Source organism: Crotalus tigris, unplaced genomic scaffold (genome assembly GCF_016545835.1).
Source record: "Crotalus tigris isolate CLP2741 ecotype Arizona unplaced genomic scaffold, ASM1654583v1 scf7180000019400.194151, whole genome shotgun sequence".
NCBI lineage: Eukaryota > Metazoa > Chordata > Lepidosauria > Squamata > Viperidae > Crotalus > Crotalus tigris.
This window is the reverse complement of record NW_024097518.1, coordinates 51,902-68,044: the sequence shown is the minus strand read 5'-3', so window position 1 is coordinate 68,044 and position 16,143 is coordinate 51,902.

The window sequence follows — 16,143 nt, the reverse complement described above, 5'->3', positions numbered from 1 at the left end:
ACTGGCAGATGTGATATCGGAGCCACTGAACTATATTTTTCAACGATCCTGGAACACAGGGGAACTACCAGAGGACTGGAAAAGAGCTGATGTAGTTCCCATCCTCAAAAAAGGAAAAAAAATGGATCCAGGAAATTACAGACCTATCAGCCTGACCTCAATACCTGGGAATATCCTGGAAAAGATAATCAAACAACGAATCAACGAACACCTAGAGGCAAACAAAGTCATTACTAAAAGCCAACATGGGTTTGTCAAAAATAGATCATGCCAGACAAATCTTATTGCATTCTTTGACCAAGTGACAAAATGAGTGGATCAGAGGAATGCTGTGGACATAATTTACTTGGACTTCAGTAAGGCATTTGATAAAGTAGATCACAACCTACTACTTTACAAGATAGAAAAATGTGGGGTAGACAGAACCACCACCAGATGGATCCGTAGCTGGCTGACCGGCCGTACTCAGCGAGTGGTCCTCAATGGAACTGCATCTATATGGAGGGAAGTGTGTAGTGGGGTGCCCCAGGGCTCTGTTCTGGGCCCAGTATTCTTCAACATCTTCATCAACGATTTGGGTGAAGGGATAGATGGGGAACTCATCAAATTTGCAGATGACACCAAGCTGGCAGGAATAGCCAACACTCCAGAAGACAGGCTTCAGATACAGAAGGATCTGGACAGACTTGAACACTGGGCACTAACTACCAAAATGAAATTCAATGGTGAAAAAAGCAAGGTTCTACATTTAGGCAAGAAAAACCAAATGCACAAGTACAGCATAGGTGGCACCATGCTCAATAGTAGTAACTGTGAGAGGGACCTCGGAGTCCTAGTAGACAATCACTTAAATATGAGCCAGCAGTGTGCTGCAGCTGCCAAAAAAGGCCAACACAGTGCTAGGCTGCATTAACAGAGGGATAGAATCAAGATCACGTGAAGTATTAATACCACTCTTTAATGCCTTGGTAAGGCCACACTTGGAATACTGCATCAAGTTTTGGTCACCACGATGTAAAAAAGATGTTGAGACTCTAGAAAGAGTACAGAGAAGAGCAACAAAGATGATTAGGGGACTGGAGGCTAAACATATAAGGAACGGTTGCTAGAATTGGGTATGTCTAGTTTAACGAAGAGAAGGACAAGGGGGGACATGATAGCAGTATTCCAATATCTCAGGGGCTGCCATAAAGAGGAGGGAATTAAGCTATTTTCCAAAGCACCTGAAGGCAGGACAAGAAGCAACGGGTGGAAACTAATCAAGGAGAGAAGCAACCTAGAACTAAGGAGAAACTTCCTGACAGTGAGAACATTAATCAGTTCGACGCTTGCCTCCAGAAGCCAGTAAATGGCTCCAACACTGGAAGTTTTTAAATAAAGACTGGACAGTCACTTTCCTCAAATGGTGTAAGGGTTTCCTGCCCGAGCAAGGGGGTTGGACTAGAGGACCTCCAAGGTCCCTTCCAACTTACTAATATTATATTATCTATCTATCTATCTATCTCTATCTCTCTATCTATCTATCTATCTTTCTTTCTTTCTTTCTTTCTTTCTATCTATCTTTCTATCTATCATCTGAAACAAGTAGCAAATTATCTGTGAACAGTAGCAATTAAAACATCAATAGAAGGAATTTTCATTCACGGAGTCTTGAATGAAATGGAAATGGAACATAAGCACAAACCGGCCAGTAGCCCGTCTAAGAACAAAGTTTGTTAGGAACTACATTAATTGATAGGTAAACTAAAGGACAAAGTTTATGTCACAAGGAGTTGCAAACGAGAACAGTAACAATATTCTCATTTTAAAAAAAATCCATAAAAGAGTACCCCCCTACTAATGTAGAGAGTAAATTTGCAATTGGCTCAGTGCCTCCAGCTACGGAGACGCCTAATGTCTTCCTGAAATCGGCCCCAGATAGCCTTCTGCCTTGTTCGCTGGCAAAGCATCAAAGGGAAGCCAAAAGTTAAGACCCACTGGGGGGGGGGGGGCTTCAAAGGAAATGACCTTGAGCAGGAGGTACAGTCATGTTCCTCCCCTGCCCTTTGAAAGTAGGCAGGTAATAAGCCCTGAGGTGGAGCAAGTGGCTTTTGATCCTTAGCATTATTTCGGGACCAAGAGGATGAAGCTAGCTGTGGAAGGAAAGTGGAGAAAGAGGAAGGAAAGGAAAGGAAAAGTACATAGAGGAAGGGAAAAGGGAAAATAGAAAGGGAGGAAGGGAGGGAGGGAGGGAGGGAGGAAGGAAGGAGATAGGAAAGAAGGGAGGGAGGGGGAAGGAGGGAGGGGGAGGAAGGAAGGGAGGGACGGAGGGAGGGTGGGTGGGTGGGTGGAAGGAAGGGAAACAAAGAAGGAAGGAAGGAAGAAGATAGGAAAGAAGGTAGGGAGGGTGGAAGGAAGGAAGGGAAACGAAGAAAGGAAGGAAGGAAGGAAGGAAGGAAGGAAGGAAGGAAGGAAGGAAGAAGATAGGAAAGAAAGAGAGGGAGGGAGCGAGGGGAAGGGGAGAAGGAAGGAAAGAAGGGAGGGAGGGTGCAAGGAAGGGAAACAAAGAAGGAAGGAAGAATATAGGAAAGAAGGGAGGAAGGGGGCGGGGGAGGAGGAAGGAAGGAAAGAAGGGAGGGAGGGTGGAAGGAAGGGAAACAAAGAAGGAAGGAAGGAAGAAGATAGGAAAGAAGATAGGGAGGGTGGAAGGAAGGAAGGGAAACGAAGAAAGGAAGGAAGGAAGGAAGAAGATAGGAAAGAAAGAGAGGGAGGGAGCGAGGGGAAGGGGAGAAGGAAGGAAAGAAGGGAGGGAGGGTGCAAGGAAGGGAAACAAAGAAGGAAGGAAGAATATAGGAAAGAAGGGAGGAAGGGGGCGGGGGAGGAGGAAGGAAGGAAAGAAGGGAGGGAGGGTAGAAGGAAGGAAGGGAAACAAGGAAGGAAGGAAGGAAGAAGATAGGAAATAAGGGAGGGGGAGGGAGGGGAGGAGGGAAGGAGAGGGGAGGGAAGGAAAGGAAAGGAAAGGAAGAATGACTGAAAGAAGGGAGAGAAGGAAAGGAAAGGAAGAATGACTGAAAGAAGGGAGAGAAGGAAAGGAAAGGAAAGGAAGAATGACTGAAAGAAGGGAGAGAAGGAAAGGAAAGGAAAGGAAAGGAAAGGAAAGGAAAGGAAAAGCAGTACGGATGTGACTGGTTTTTCCCCTCTTTCTTCATCCTCTAGAGGCAAACAGCAAAGGGCATTTTTCCGTTCTATTTGAGACTGGCATTTGAGGACCTCAAGAGAAGGATTAGCAGCAATCATACCAGCCCCAATCCTATCTAAAGATAAAACATTCTCTCCATTTCTAATTTTAAACTGCCTTTACTCAACCCTCAGAATAACTTTCAGAATGATTAGGATTATATTTGAGGTGTGTGTGTGTGGGGGGGGGAGGCGAGGGGCAGGCGGACAGCGGAGACCATTGTTCACATGTGCAGATGCCCAGACGACCCATCCCTTCTCCAGGGCTGCTCTCTGGATCCCTCCCCACCCTCCCTCGTGGACCCAGGCCGCCCTGGGACTTTTCCCTTTTCTCTCTTTCTCCTTTCCAAACCTTCCTCAAAATCTGTCACGTCCGCACAGGAAGCCTCTGAAGGGCCAGGGGCCTTGGGGGACAGCTTGCCAGTATTTTAATCCAAGCTTCTTTGGAGCATCAGTCTGAGACACGGTGGGTGATCTCCAACAGTAGGTGCGGACAGCTGGTTGTGTAAACAGAGGCATAGGATCAAAATCACCTGAGCTATTAGTAGCTGAGGGGTCCTTGGTGCTCTTGGAGCTTGTTGGTTTTCTGGCAGACGTTTCATCACCCAGCTAGGTAACATCATCAGTGCTAGAAGGAAGTGGGGTTGGAGGAGGAGGAGGACGACGACGACGACAATGATTGTGGGGTCCCTGGTGCTCTCGGAGCTTGCTTGTTTCCTTGCAGACGTTTCATTACCCAGCTAGATAACATCATCAGTGCTAGAAGGAAGTGGGGTTGGAGGAGGAGGAGGAGGAGGAGGAGGAGGAGGAGGAGGAGGAGGACAACGACTGTGGGGCCCCTGGTGCTCTCTGAGCTTGCTTGTTTCCTTGCAGACGTTTCATTACCCAGCTAGGTAACATCATCAGTGCTAGAAAGAAGTGGGATTGGAGGAGGAGGAGGAGGAGGAGGAGGAGGAGGAGGAGGAGGAGGAGGAGGAGGAGGACGACGACGACGACTGTGGGGTCCCTGGTGCTCTCTGAGCTTGCTTGTTTCCTTGCAGACGTTTCATTACCCAGCTAGGTAACATCATCAGTGCTAGAAGGGAATTAATTTTGCTCTTGTGGTTTTTTTTTTAAAATGAGATGTGTTGCAAGTCTTAGTTCTTAATGGCACCATGGCCCACTCGTACTGGCCCCCCAAGGATTTTATTTATTTAATCCATCGGCCTAGCTGCCCAGCCCACACACTTACAACTCTGAGCTTTTGATGTGGGATTAAAACCAACAAACATAAATTGGTCAGATTTAAAAACACCAAGAAAAACAGAGCATCCTTGAGGCCAGGCTCGACGTCCATCACTTCCCAACTGTTCCCAGAATTCATGATCCACCTCCAGTTTTTTTTTTGTTTTTTTTTTATATAAAAAAAGAAAAAACAGCTGGTCATAACCTGTGGCTTCTCCTGGTTTTAAAGATGAGCTGGATCATTTCTTGGAGTGAATGCTTCATTGAGTAAAGCACAGTTGCCTCACACACAGCCCTTTTTGTTTTGGAAGAAGTATGGCTAAGTTGGAGCGAATTTTACAATTCCATCGGCGTCGCAAAGGCCCCAAAACGTTGGCGCAAAGAAGAGATTGGAGCCTCATCAAAATGGACACTGAGAGTTTTGGGGCCTAATTCCCAGTTCAAAGGATCACAACATGAGATCCTCAAATTGGAAAGAAACTTGTGAATTTATCTCAGACAATAGGAAACGACCACTCCAATCAATGAATCTGCTGCTGGATGTAAGCTCCACTAATTCAGCATTTCTCGTGGCCATTTTAAACTGTGTGGACTTCAATTCCCAGAATTCCCCAGCCAGCAATGCTGAGGCATTCTTGGAGTCAAAGTCGACACATATGAAAGTTGCGCGTTTGAGGAACCTGAGGATTCTGGGAGTTGAAGTCCACACATTTTAAAGTTGCCAGGTTTGAGAAAGCCTGGAATTCTGGGAGTTGAAGTCCACACATTTTAAAGTTGCCAGGTTTGAGAAAGCCAGGAATTCTGGGAATTGAAGTCCACATATCTCTTCCAAAACACCTCCAGTGTTGGAGCATTCACAGCTTCTGGAGGCAGGTGGTTCCACTGGTTAATTGTTCTAACTGTCAGGAAGTTTCTCCTTAATTCTAGGTTGCTTCTCTCTTTAGTTAGTTTCCACCTGTTGCTTCTTGTCCTGCCTTCAGGCGCTTTGGAGAAGAGCTTGACTCCCTCTTCTTTGGGGCAGCCCCTGAGAGATTGGAAGGCTGCTATCATGTCCCCCCTCATCCTTCTCTTCATTAAACTAGACCTACCCAATTCCAGCAACTGTTCCTTGTATGTTTTAGCCTCCAGTCCCCTGATCATCTTTGTTGCTCTTCTCTGCAGCAGGGTTAGAGGTATCTTATCAACTGGGTTTTTAAAATTCAAATTCCACTAAGAATCTGGAAGAAATGTACGGGGAGATATATATAAGTTCAGCAGGACCACATAGTAGCATCTTGCCAGCTCACGAAAGGTCAGGATTAGGGAAAACTAACAGGCCCTTTTCACCTTCAAAATTACTGTCCTATTTTGAGAACACTCTGGGAGTTTTCATACCCACTTAGGAACCTCTTCGCCTGATAGATTTTCTGCCATCTTGGAGATAAACCCACATTTGCAATGACGTTTGGACAGTAGGTGACAGAAAAAGGAGGTCAAAGTTACTCTCCGCTCTTCCAACAGATAACAACAAGGCTGTGGCTGAGAAGGAAATCAAAATGTTGTGAAGTCCTTCGGATGTGTTGCTTCAAAGAGCCAGCAGATGGCAGCAAAATGTTAGCATTTGGCATGTCTACGGTGCCCCCTAATGGTCTTGTGGAATTCTGCAGTGCAGCTATTTTAGTTGGGGTTTTTTTCGGGATTCTTGTCCTCTGCCTGGTTTGGAAAAATGTCGCATTGGTTGTCAAGTCGATGGTGGGTCATGTCTATAGAGAAACAAGCAAGATCAATTTTAATTTAAAATTAATTTAAGATTGATTGAGTGCAATCTCCTAAGTGAGGAGGTCTGCTTCCCGTACGATGGGAAAGCTGTCGGCTTTTCCACACTTCTCTGGAAGCGAATTTAAAACAAATGTTTCGTAGCAGAAGTTCCTCTCCCAGGACTCAAATTACCAGCAAGTCCAATTCAGCAAATGTTTTCTGCAACATTAATTGTATTTTTTTTCCCCTGCAATGGTTCTGCTCCGTTTCCTTCTTTCAGATGAGTGCAGATGAGATTCCTTGTCCGATTAAAGACGCGTTGAATCGTCTCTTCGGTTACTCTAAATGTCCGATTTTGTTCCGTCCGCTGGTGGATGCAGCTTTTGACTATTAATATGCTCTCATTCCCTCACTCCTTTCTTCTTTTATTAGCTGGAATAATGTAACGGAGAGCCAGTTTGGTGCGGTGGCTATGGCACTAGGCTAGAAAGTGGGTGACTGTGAGTTCAAATCTTACCTTAAGCCATGAAAGCCAGCTGGATGTCTTTGAGCCAATCACCAGGAGACGGTGAGTTCCAGTTCCATCTCAGCCAGGAAAGCCAGCTGGGTGACTTTGGGCCAATCACCAAGAGACTGTGAGTTCTAGTCCCACCTTAGGCATGAAAGCCAGCTGGGTGACTTTGGGCCAATCACCAGGAGACAGTGAGTTCTAGTCCTGCCTTAGGCATGAAAGCCAGCTGGGTGAACTTCTGTCAATCACCAGGAGATGGTGAATTCTAGTCCCACCTTAGACGTGAAAGCTGGCTGACTATGAGTCAGTCCCTCCCTCTCAACTCAATCCACCTCACAGGGTTGTTGTGGGGAAAATAGAGGAAGAAGCATGATTAGGTATTACTCACCTCCTTGTGTAATTTGTAACACTAAGGCAGGAGATGATAGATAGATAGATAGATAGATAGATAGATAGATAGATAGATAGATAGATAGATAGATAGATAGATGTAGGTAGGTAGGTAGGTAGATGTACGTAGGTAGATAGATAGATAGATAGATAGATAGATGTAGGTAGGTAGATGTACGTAGATAGATAGATAGATAGATAGATAGATAGATAGATAGATAGATAGATAGATAGATAGATGTAGGTAGGTAGGTAGGTAGGTAGATGTACGTAGATAGATAGATAGATAGATAGATAGATAGATAGATAGATAGATAGATGTAGGTAGGTAGATAGATAGGTAGATAGATAGGTAGGTAGGTAGATAGATAGATAGATAGATAGATGGATAGATAGATAGATAGATAGATAGATAGATAGATAGATAGATAGATAGAGCTTCTTGAAGATGGACATTTACAGGTAGTCCTTGATTTACGACCACAGTTCAGTCCAACATTTCCATTGTTAAGGGAGACATTTGTTCCGTGAGTTTCGCCCCATTTTACGACCTTTCTTGCCACAGTTGTTAAGCGAATCACTGCAGTTTTTAAGTTAGTAACCTGGTTGTTAAGCGAATCGGGTTTCCCCCTTTCTTGGCTTGTCAGAAGGTCGCAAAAGAGGATCACGTGATCCCAGGATACTGCGACCGTCATAAATATGAGTCAGCGGTCCAGTGTCTGAATTTGGATCGTGCGACCGTGGGGATGCTGCAACGGTCGTCAGCGTGAACAATGGTCATAGGTCACCTTTTCCAGCGCTGTTGTCACTTCAAACGGTCACTAAATGAACGGTCATAAGTTCGAGGACGACTGGCACACAGAACCAGCCAGAAGACGTCCCTGAGTTGATCCTTTCCGTTTTTGCCAAATAATCCGACAGATGTTGACAGGCTCCAGTGTGGGAAGTCAACCCCCCCAACAAAGAAATATTTTTGAGAATATTAAAAGGCAGAATATTATATGTCCCCAAAGGAAAATATACTAACACACACAAACACACACACACACACACACATGTCTCTCCGCCCCAAACAGAAACCCGGTCTTCAGAAATGCAGATGTGATAATCTTGTCAGAAAGATTGGAGCCAGGAAGCTGATGGGATTAGAAAGACAAAGATCCCTAGAATCAACAATGCCCTCACACCAAAAAAATCCAACAGTCATCAGCCCCAGCCCCAGGGAAGCAGGATATGATCCTTGGGACATAATAGGATTAACCCACCACCATCAGAATACCAGAAAGGCACATTCAGACTCAGGTCAAAGTTCACGCCACAGGAACAACTCCAAACAAAAACCCAAGAAGGTATAAAAACCCACTCCCTACTCCCAGAGCCATCTTTCTGTCTGGCTCTCCTCTTCAATAAACTACATTCTAAAGCAGGGCTTTTCAACCAGTGGTACGGGTACCACCGGTGGTACATTGGCACCTAGCAGGTGGTACGTGACCATCCTAGAAAAGTGGTAGCGGGAGAGGGGAATGAGCTGAACCGGTGGCAGCAGCACACAAGCCTGAGCGAGAGACGGCTGGAGCTGCAGGGCTGGCAGGGCTCAGCGGGAGCGCCAGGATCAGTGCCGCTTTCCAGCTGATCAGCGCTTCTTCGGGGCTGTCAGGGCTCAGTGGAAGCACCAGGATCAGCTCCAGGCTCCAGCTGGGGCTCTGGGCTGATCCTGGCGCTTCTGCTGAGCCCAGAAGAAGCGCCGATCAGCTGGAATGTTGCAGCATCTCCAGGGTCTTGTGATGCTTGGCAACTGATTCATATTTATGACTGTCACAGTGTCCCAGGGTCATGTGAAGTGACCAAAAGCTGCTGCAACCACCCAGCAGACGGGGGGAATAAAAACCAAACACCCACCCACCCACTCCCACTGCCAATCCTCAACAGAAATGCTCACAACAATGAAAACCTCGGACAGGAGGAAGAGCGCCGCCGGGTGGGCAGGCAGGTGTCTTGCTCGGCTGTGGCTTGGGGGGCACTTTTTTCAGTGCCATTGTAACTTCGAACAGTCACTAAGCGAACTGTTGTAAGTCGAGGACTACCTGTACTTCATCACTTTTTTCCTTTTTTGGGGGGGTCATCAAGTTTTCGACACCTTGCTAGGCAACTGGTGATACTCAGATATTGCCATATCCTAAAAATGGTACAATGGGTGAAAAGGTTGAAAAGCCCTGTTCTAAAGCAGTCTCCATTTTGTTTATTCCCGGCTTGGACTGGACCCCGATGAAGATTTGTCTTTCAACACCAGGAGACCTGGGAATCCCAGAAGGGGTTCCTTTCAATTACCCCCACCTCTCCACCAGTCATGGGTCAGATCAGAACCGGCCAAAACCCCAGGGGGACCCCCCAACTCCCTCTCTGCAGGCACCAACTACAAACCCTTTCCTGTTTTGTTTGGACACCGGTTTTCCGGCCTGGGTAAAGCGCAAGAATGAAGCAGAAAGTCTGTGATCCTCATCAAGGTGGGCTTGTGATTATGGGCCCACTTTTTTTTTTCTCCTCTGGCCAAACAGTACGTGCGAAGGGAAAGGGGGAAACGACCCCTCTCCCGAGAAATGTGTGTGTGGGGGGGTGGGGGAAGGAAGTGAAAGGAACGTAGGACTGAGTTTTAATTTACCAAGGCTGGAAATATGCCGACTTCCTTGCAGGCAGACCTTGCCAAAAGTTGGCAAGGGTCCTCAAATGTGACAAGACATGGACCTGAGAATGGGTTTGGGGGAGGGGGAGTTGCCAGGTTGGAGAAACTCAGAAAATCTGGGAGTTGAAGTCCACACATCTTAAAGTTGCCACGTTTGAGAAACCCAGGAATTCTGAGAGTTGAAGTCTACATGTCTTAAAATGGCTAAATTTCCAAAACTCTGGCATTCTGGGAGCTGAAATCCACACATCTTTAAATCGGCAACTTTGAGAAACCCCGCACTAGAACATCCCTGCCCATGATCCCCAGCCTCCATTTAAAGACATCGTTCGCTGGACTCACCCCTTTGGGGCAGCTGATTCCATTGGCTCGTAGTTCATAGAGTCAAGATATTCGTCCTGTCATCTAGATCAGTGGTTCTCAACCTTCCTAATGCCGCAACCCCACAACCGGTTGTTAGTCGAGGACTACCTGTATTTCCCTGCCTGGGAGCACCACGCATGCGTGGTGCCACCCCCTGCGCCGGCCGAGGCGTAGCTGGCAAGTGGCAGAGACGGCGCAGGCCGACCACCGGCTGGGCCATCAGCTGGCCCAGCCCAAGGGAGGTAAGGCACCCGCCAGGCCCCACGCGTGCCAGCAACCCTCCCTGCGTCCGCTGGCCTCCCACCTCCCACCCCTGGCCCTCTTTTACTTACATTTTTAGTAGTTGCTCAGCAGGGAGGGGTGGAAACTTCCAGACAGCTCGCCTTCGCTGCAGACAACTTGCAGCACCGTTTGCAGAATGGGACTTTTGGCAGGCTCAGCAGGGCAGAGATAGCCTGGACAATTCCTATTTTTATTTATGAGACTTATATACCGCTTTCTATTTGGCTTTTGAAAGCCAATAGAATTAGACTTTATTCAAGAATTATCCAGCTTCCCTCCCTCTTTGCTTGTGGGAGTGGCCTGAGAAAGCTGTAAATGGAGATCACGTGAACCCTGAACCCTACAACGGTGGTTCCTACATGCTGGTTGCAAGCTTATCCAGGAGAGAAGCAACCTAGAACGAAGGGGAAATTTCCTGACAGTGAGAACAATTGATCAGTGGAACTACCTGCCTCCAGAAGTGGTGGGTGCTCCATCCCTGGAAGTTCTTAAGAAGAGATTTGTCCGGAATGGAACAGGTGACTTACAATGATTTGTTTAATGACCATGCAAAGTTACAACGGCCCTGAAAAATATAACATCTGGCCATTTTTCACACTTACAACTGTTGTAGCATCCCCAGGGTCACATGATCAAAATTCAGATGCTTGACAACTGGTTTCATATTTATGACGTTGCCGGGTCCCAGGGTCAGGTGATCCCCTTTTGTGACCTTCTGACAAGCAAGGTCAAAGGGGAAAGCCAAATTCATTTCACAGTTGTGGTACTAACAACTGCAGTGATTCCCTTAACAATTGTGGCAGGAAAGGTCGTAAAATGGGGCAAAACTCACTGAACAGGTGCCTTGCTTAGCCACAGAAACTTTGAGCTCTTGTAGTTGTAAGTTGAAGACTATCTGTATAGGGACTCCAGCTTGAGTAGGGGGTTGGACTAGAAGACCTCTAAGGTACCTTCTAACTCTCAGAATTGAGCTGGAAGAGATCATGGAGGTCTTCTAGTCCATCCTCCCTGCTCATGCAGGAGACCCTATGGAAGATCTCCAAGATCCCTTCCAACTCTGTTGTTTTGTCCAGGTAGTCCTAGACTTACAAGAGTTTATTTAGTGACCGTTCAAAGTTACAACGGTACTGAAAAAAGTGACTTACAACCATTTTTTCACACTTAGGACCGTTGCAGCATGCTGGCTGGGGAATTCTGGGAGTTGAAGTCCACACTTCTTAAACTTCTGGGAGTCAGTCCTCACATCTTCTGGGAGTTGAAGTCCACACAACTGGGTGGTCAAAGCCACACACATCCTAAGTCCACACATTTTTTTCAACCTGAAAAGGTTGAAAAACTCTGTGACTTTAAACACCAATGTCTAACATAAAGATGAATTTGATGGGGAAACCATTCGCCAAGGGAGGGAATGAGCCTTCCTTATTGGAGGTGCTCAAGCGGAGGCTAAACAGCCGTCTATCTGGGCTGGATTGGACTGGGATGTCTGCTCTGAGATGGGTTGGACTGGATGACCTCAAGGGTCGCTTCCTGTGTTTCTCGGCTCCTAGGGTTCTTTCTGAAAATCAAGCTTGGCGACCACAAAGGTACCTCTTTGGGCAGCCAAGAAGAGCCTTGACTGGATGGCTGAGGATCTTTTGACCTGCTGCTCGTTTGGAGAAAAAAGAAAGGGAGGTGGGTTGTCTCCCTTCACACAAGCACACATACACAACCATTTAGAGCCCAGCATTTGGAGATAACTCCCTCCATACGCAGATGGGTTTCACTGAGCACGCAACCCAGAAGTTTAACATTACCGACAACATTTATTAAACTGTCTGCCTGCAACATCCCAGCCCAGGGATGATTCGATCCATAAATTTTATCTCTGCCAATCTCAATTTCAGGCACTTTCTCTCTCTCTCTCTCTCTCTCTCTCTCTCTTCATCTTAAAAATAAAAATAAAAATACAGTCCAAACCCCTTCAAACTCCTCCACATCTGGGAGAAATCTAGGGCTGGGTTCACAGCTGCTTCAGAATGTGATCCAAAATGCTGATGAGAAAAGTGTGGCGTTGGGTGTGTGTGTGTGTGTGTGTGTGTGTGTGTGTGTGTATGTGGTGGTTGTGGAAGCCATACAACCCCGAGGACAAGAATTGGAGGGTCTTTAGAGGTCATCCAACCCAGACTCAGGACAGGATCCACTGAAGTATCTCTAACAGAGGAGCACTGCAGAGGTCAAAGAAATTGAGAGTAGCAATACAATTGAAGTTCTGCCTGTTTTTTCTTTTTAATGTGTGTTGCACATTATGCCACCTTAGTCATTAAAGCTGACTAGATGACCTTGGTCCAGTCGCTAGGAGACTGTGAGTTCTAGTCCCGCCTTAGGCATGAAAGTCAGCTGGATGACTTTGGGCCAATCACCAGGAGCCTGGGAGTTCTAGTCCCGCCTTAGGCATGAAAGCCAGCTGGGTGACTTTGGGCCAATCACCAGGAGCCTGGGAGTTCTAGTCCCGCCTTAGGCATGAAAGCCGGCTGGGTGACTTTGGGCCAATCACTAGAAGTCTGGGAGTTCTAGTCCCGTCTTAGGCGTGCAAGCTGGCTGGGTGACTTTGGGCCAATCACCAGGAGACGGTGAGTTCTAGTCCCGCCTTAGACGTGAAAGCCGGCTGGGTGACTTTGGACCAATCACCAGGAGACTGGGAATTCTAGTCCCGCCTTAGACATGGAAGCCAGCTGGAGGACTTTAGGCCAGTCACTCTCTCTCAGCCAAACCCACCTCACAGGTTTGTTGTTGTGGGGAAAGCAGGAGGAGGAAGGAGTATTAGGTCTATTCGCCACCTTGAATAAAATAGATAGATAAAAATAAAAATATCTTTTTGGTATTCTCTGCTGTGGGAAACATGTATTCATTTTCTCTTCCAAAGATTTATTCCTTCTTTGGATCACTGGAAGGGGTGCATCCTCAGAGCTGAATAACAGAATAACAGAGTTGGAAGAGATCTGGGAGGTCATCTAGTCCAACCCCCTGCTCAGGCAGGAGAACCTATCCCATTCCAGACAAATTGCTGTCCAGTCTCTTCTTAAAAGCTTCCAGTGTTGGAGCATTCACCACTTCTGGAGGCAGGTTGTTCCATTGGTTAATTGTTCTAACTGTCAGGAAATTCCTCCTTAGTTCTTGGTTGCTTCTAACCTTGATTAGTTTCCATCCGTTGCTTCTTGTCCTGCCTTCAGGCGCTTTGGAGAACAGCTTGACTCCCTCTTCTTTGGGGCAGCCCCTGAGATACTGGAAGACTGCTATCATGTCCCCCCTCAACCTTCTCTTCATTAAACTAGACATACCCAATCCCAGCAACCGTTCCTTGTATGTTTTAGCCTCCAGTCCCCTGATCATCTTTGTTGCTCTTCTCTGTCCTCTTTCCAAAGTCTCAACACTTTTTTTACATCGTGGGGACCAAAACTGGATGCAGTTTTGGTCCCCATGCTCATCACTAACCATTCCTAGCATCATTGACTTTTCCAATGAATTTGCAAGCGTGACATGGCCAAAGTCAATCAGACGTAGCCTTATGATGTACCGAGCAGATTAATCTTTTACAGCACACATTTTCAATATCCTTTTTTTTCCATCTAAGGCCTCCAGACCTTAAATATTCCAATTTTCCCATAGTCGCCCTCGGTCACCCTTGATATGTGTGTGATATTTGCCCCCCTGGATTGAAAGTCTCGCTTCCTCGCTCTCTGCTATTTGCAGATGTGGGGGGGGGGGCTGAATTTTTCCGGATTTTGAGGCTGGGGTTTCTATTGTGCAAAAGGCGGCTGAAAACGAATCCCCAGACTCCGTCCGCAATTGGCAGAGGCATTCTTTTATTATTATTACAGCAGGGCTACAATACAATGATTTGGCCAGCAGGACAGGCTCTGAAATGCCCTTTCAGTCCCCCTCCATCATCCGTGAACTTCCATGGATGTACTCCATAGAACATCATCCATCCATGGTTTCGTAACGCTTCACTCTTCTGGTTACGTCAATATCGGTCGGCAATATCATCCGCTCCCATCTGGATGGCCTCTGATAGTTCAGCATCCAAGGGCCCCAGTAGCTACAGACAAAAGTTGCTATCCACGAAGGAGAAATTTCCTGACAGAGAGGACAATTGACCGGTGGAACTCCTTGCCTCCAGATGTTGTGGGTACTCCAACACCGGAGGTTTTGAAGAAGAGACGGGACAGCCACTTGTCAGATATGGTCTAAGCCAGGGGTAGGCAACCTTGGCTCTTTTGTGACTCGTGGACTTCAACTCCCAGAATTCCTGAGCCAGCATGGGGGAACTATGGCCTCTTCATGACTTGTGGACTTCAACTCCCAGAATTCCTGAGCCAGCACGGCTCAGCTTGGAAACTCTCTTACCCCTCAGCATGGCTGGCTCAGGAATTCTGGGAGTTGAAGTCCACAACTCATGAAGGGGCCATAGTTCCCCCATACTGGCTCAGGAATTCTGGGAATTGAAGTCTGCAAGTCATGAAGGGGCCATAGTTCCCCCATACTGGCTCAGGAATTCTGGGAATTGAAGTCTGCAAGTCATGAAGGGGCCATAGTTCCCCCATGCTGGCTCAGGAATTCTGGGAGTTGACGTCCACGAGTCATGAAGGGGCCATAGTTCCCCCATGCTGGCTGAGGAATTCTGGGAATTGAAGTCCACAACTCATGAAGGGGCCATAGTTCCCCCATGCTGGCTGAGGAATTCTGGGAGTTGAAGTCCACAAGTCATGAAGGGGCCATAGTTCCCCCATGCTGGCTGAGGAATTCTGGGAGTTGAAGCCCGCAAGTTATGAAGAGGCCATCGTTCCCCCATGCTGGCTCAGGAATTCTGGGAGTTGAAGTCCACGAGTCATAAAAGAGCCACGGTTGCCTACCCCTGGACTAGATGACCTTTGTGCTTCCCTTCCAACTCCACCAATCTTTGATTCAATCCTAACACAAGAGCAAAGGGGAAGAAGCTGCGACAACTAATATAAGAGAGAAGGATTCTGGGCACGATTCATTCCTGGGGATAACAGAAGGCTGAGCATAAACTCCCTTGAAAGTTTTACACCACCGTGGAATTCTCAGAGAAAGTAGATCCATTTTAATTTCATTTGTTTGGGATTCCCTCCCCTTATTATGCAATGTCCCCAAATACGGGGGAACGTAGTGAGCAGAAACCTAGAGGAGGGGGAGGAGGTAGTATTTTAATTAAAAAAGGGACAAAAAAGGAACCAGATAAGGATTCACAAATTCCTGTTTGTGAATTGAGAAATAGGACTTTGGCACCATCTAGTGGTTCATTTGATAAAAATCAGAATAAAGGAGTTGGGAGGGATCCTGGAGGTTATCTAGTCCAACCCCCTGCTCCAGCAGAAGACCCTATAGTACCGTTTCAGACAAATGGCTGTCCAGTCTCTTCTTAAAAGCCTCCAATGATGGAGCATCCACAACTTCTGGAGGCCAGCTGTTCCACTGGTTAATTGTCCTCACTGTCAGGAAGTTTCTCCTTAGTTCTAGGTTGCCTCTGTTTTTCCACCTGTTACTTCTTGTCTTGCCTTCAAGTGCTTTGGAGAACAGGTTGATCCCCTCTCTGTGACAGCCCCTCGAATATTGGAAGCATGGCTGGCTGGGGAATTCTGGGAATTTACGTCCCCACCTCTTGAAATAGCTTAAGATTGAAAATGCAGGATACCCAGATTGAAGAAAAAGGTTTAATGATTATTACAAACAAATTCCT